This window comes from Dipodomys spectabilis, unplaced genomic scaffold, assembly GCF_019054845.1.
Source record: "Dipodomys spectabilis isolate Male_0828 unplaced genomic scaffold, ASM1905484v1 ptg000499l, whole genome shotgun sequence".
NCBI lineage: Eukaryota > Metazoa > Chordata > Mammalia > Rodentia > Heteromyidae > Dipodomys > Dipodomys spectabilis.
The window spans coordinates 3,493,317-3,496,598 of NW_024871176.1; the positions used below are offsets into that span (position 1 = coordinate 3,493,317).

The 3,282-nt window shown below is 61.2% G+C and overlaps 1 long non-coding RNA gene across 1 annotated transcript; it reads right to left on the reverse strand.

Annotated features, from left to right (window-relative positions):
- Positions 1–559: 559 nt before the first annotated feature.
- On the reverse strand, positions 560–2,304 carry LOC122099049. The gene is made up of 3 exons (XR_006145836.1): positions 2,089–2,304; positions 1,250–1,390; positions 560–716 (listed from the first exon to the last, which is right to left on the reverse strand). It is a non-coding gene; the product is annotated as an uncharacterized LOC122099049 (long non-coding RNA).
- Positions 2,305–3,282: the final 978 nt, after the last annotated feature.

Consider the following 3,282-nt stretch of genomic DNA (forward strand, 5'->3'; position numbering starts at 1 on the left):
TCATGTCTGGGATCGAGGCCGAGCTCTGCATTGGGGAGCGTCAGGACACTAGCTGGGGGAGGCTGGGCTTTGGCCAGGCACGCGCAGGGTGCGGCTCGCAGACCTCACCCGCATCTCTGTACACCGCGGGCCCGTCTTGGTGACCCCGCCGCGGCTCACAAGGTGCGGGGCGCCGTTCACAGGCAAGGGAGAGGCCACGTGTGCGGAGCTCGGCAGGTTCTTCATTGTATGTTTGATTGGCACCACCAGTGTGTCTCCCACAGGAGCCAGCCAGGGAGGCCGTCCGTGAGGGTTGAACAGAGGCTCTGCGGCTCGGAGCGTGTGGGTCGTGCACATAGCAGGGAGGTGGGAGATGAGCCACGGGGGCCCAGTCCGGGGCAACTGGGTCGGGAATCTGGGGGAACAGCCCGAGTCCGATCTCATTACATGTCAGGCCAGCTCTGCTGCTGTGTGTGGAGGCCGGAGGAGGGAGGCCGGAGGAGGGAGGCCGGGTTAGGACAGCACCACTGCAGCTACCCGCGCGTTGCTTTCCCCACGTCTTCAGGAAACAGACGGCGGCGACAGGATGACCTGTTTGGCTTTATTTATTTATTTTTAAAGAATCAAGGGAATAGGGCACTTGCAGCTCTTGGCCAGAAGGACCTGGGTCAGGAATCGAGTGGTGGCTTCCGACAGACAGCAGGCCGCGTTCAGTGCTGGCCTTTCCGCAGCAGCCTCTGGTGGTTTAAATACGTGATGTGTGGCAAATCCCAGCACCTGCGCCCCCGACCTCCTCATGATGCCAACGATGGACGGCCAACTGAACCCCCAAATCCAGGACTTCCCTCACATCCTCCAAGGGCCGTCCGAGGACAGAGGGCGCTGGCGTCTGGCTGAGCAGGGATTCCCGTGGGTCAGGCCCTCGCGGGCGGTGGTACCCACCGGTCAGTGTCAGGACACAGCCCCAGACATCCCTGCGCCCTGCCACCCCCAGACTATCCGGGGTCGCGTGCTCTAGGGACAGGGGCTGAATGGGACACTGTTGGGGACAGAGGATTTACGGCTGGGAAAAGCCAGCTTCTGTGGCCTGGCTGACCTGACCCCTGCTGGGGTGGCTGGGATGGACGCCGGGGAGGCCAGCCTTTCCCAGAGGCCTCTGGGGCGGGGGGGTGGGCAGAGACAGGGTTGATTCCCAGAAAGCGTGCAGTCCCAGGAGCTGGGGACGGGCGGGCTCGGTGGGCAACGCAGTCTGGGAGGGCGGGGCTCTCACCTGACCCTGGCAAAGGACATCTCAGTGTCCCATCCAGAGAGCCGGTATCAGCAGTCAGTGCCGCAGAGCCCGTGCGAGGGTCAGGGGTGGGCTGGACACGTGGAGCGTGGCCCGATGACGGCCAGGACAAAGCCAAGTGCCCTGGGGGAAGATGGCGTCGCTGAGCGGACCTCGATGGGTTGTGTCACCATGGTGACCAGGCGTGGGGGTCACCCCAAATCATTGTGCCAGCTCACTGTCGCCCAGAGCCGCCTGCCACCCAACCCGACTTCCTTGTACCCCACTAACTTGTGGGTCACAGGATAATTGATTTGTTGTTGTTCCAAAGTGGTTGCGAAAGCTCCTTCCAGAATGGCCCAACAACGCCTCGTGCGCGCCTCCCCTCCTTGGCTCTGGTTTTTATGGGGGAGACGGCGCAGATGGCTTGCTCACCCCCTGACCCGCAGCGGCCCGCCCCACCCGCCAGGGCCAGGCAGCCCGCGAATCACAGGGCGGGCGGCGGCTGAGGATGCCAGGTTGGTGGATGGAATTGTCACCACTCTGGGGGGGGGGAGGAGTCATCCTCCCCCTTCCCCCCCCCCCCCCCCCCCCCCCCGAGAATGAGCAGTGAGGATCACAAGAGAAACAGAACAGGCCGCCCTTGGCTCGTGGCAAGGCGTGGAGTACGCAAGCCTTTGAATCACGTCTTTCTTTCTTTTCTTTTTTTGTGTGCAGTACTGGGGTTTGAACCCAGGGAGTCCTACATGCTAGGCATGGACTCGACCCCCTCAGCGATCCCCTCCCAGCTCTTCTTATTTGTTGCTTTTCACAGAGGGCCTCATACTCCGAGAGCCTCCTACCTTTGTTTCCCGCATAGCTGGGATTCTAGACGTGAGTCACCCACGCCAGCTTGCTTAACGAGATGAGGTCCTGCGAGCTGTTTAGTTTAAGCTGCCTCCTCAGAAGCCGGGATTGCAGGTGTGAGCCGCCTCCCCGGGCTCTGAACTGGTTCTCGAGGGGAGGCCAGGCGAGTCTTGGCTGGAGATTCGGGAAGCAGGGTGTGGGAGCAGAGGGCAGAGGCATCAAGCTCAGTCGTGCTGGTGAGGAGCCACGTGGGGCTTCGGAGACTGGCCAATGGCTTTCTGCGGCCAGACTCAAAAGCACTGGAGCGCGGTGACCCTGGGAGGGGTGGCTGGCTCAATCCTGCGGTTCACGGGCTGCGACTCGGGGCCCTGAGTGGCACCACGGCGGGAGCAGAACCTCGGGCCCCGCGGCTCTGGTCTCGGCCACGTGGCTTGTGTTGGCGGAAGGGACCCAGAGCGGCTTAGTCCACGACATTAAGCTGACGGTCCTCACCCACAAGCGTGTGACACAGACACTGAGCACTTCCGGTGTTTGAGAACAGCAGACGGGCGGCCACGTGATCCGTGTGACCTCTGACCCAGGGTGGAGGAAAAAGACTTGAGGCGGGTCTGAACTCATCATAGGGTCGGGGGCTCAGACTCAACCTGGGGCCTGAAATCCACCCCCCACCCTGGCTGATGAGCGACCACTCAGAGACCAACCAGTGATTGCTCGCCCTTATAAGGAACTTGGGGGATGTGTTGTTACGCAGCATTGCTGAGGCTGAGCGGACTGATACAACCGCCTGGGCTTGTTTGAGCAATGGCTCTCCCCTGGGGGGCCACTGGACTACCACGCCTTGTGTGTGTGCTAAGATATTCCACTTGCCCATTTGTGTTTTGCAAACACGTGTCTGCCCACAAGCTCCACTCACACGTCTCCCTGCAAAATCCGTTCTAGATAGTTCTGCACACCATGGTAGATGGGACCTGGGGTTTGCCACTGGGGGAATGGACGATTAAAACGGGAAGGCCTTCTCCCCACCACCTCTCACCCCACTTTTCTGCTGCCTGTTAAGCCAAATGATTTAGGGTCCTTCGGGGTTTTGAGTGACTCAAAAATCTATTTGGGGGCAGGAGGGGGGGGGGACCCCGAGGTGGGGACATGTGGAAGAGGTTTCTTATCCTAACCAGACATCCAGCCACAGATGA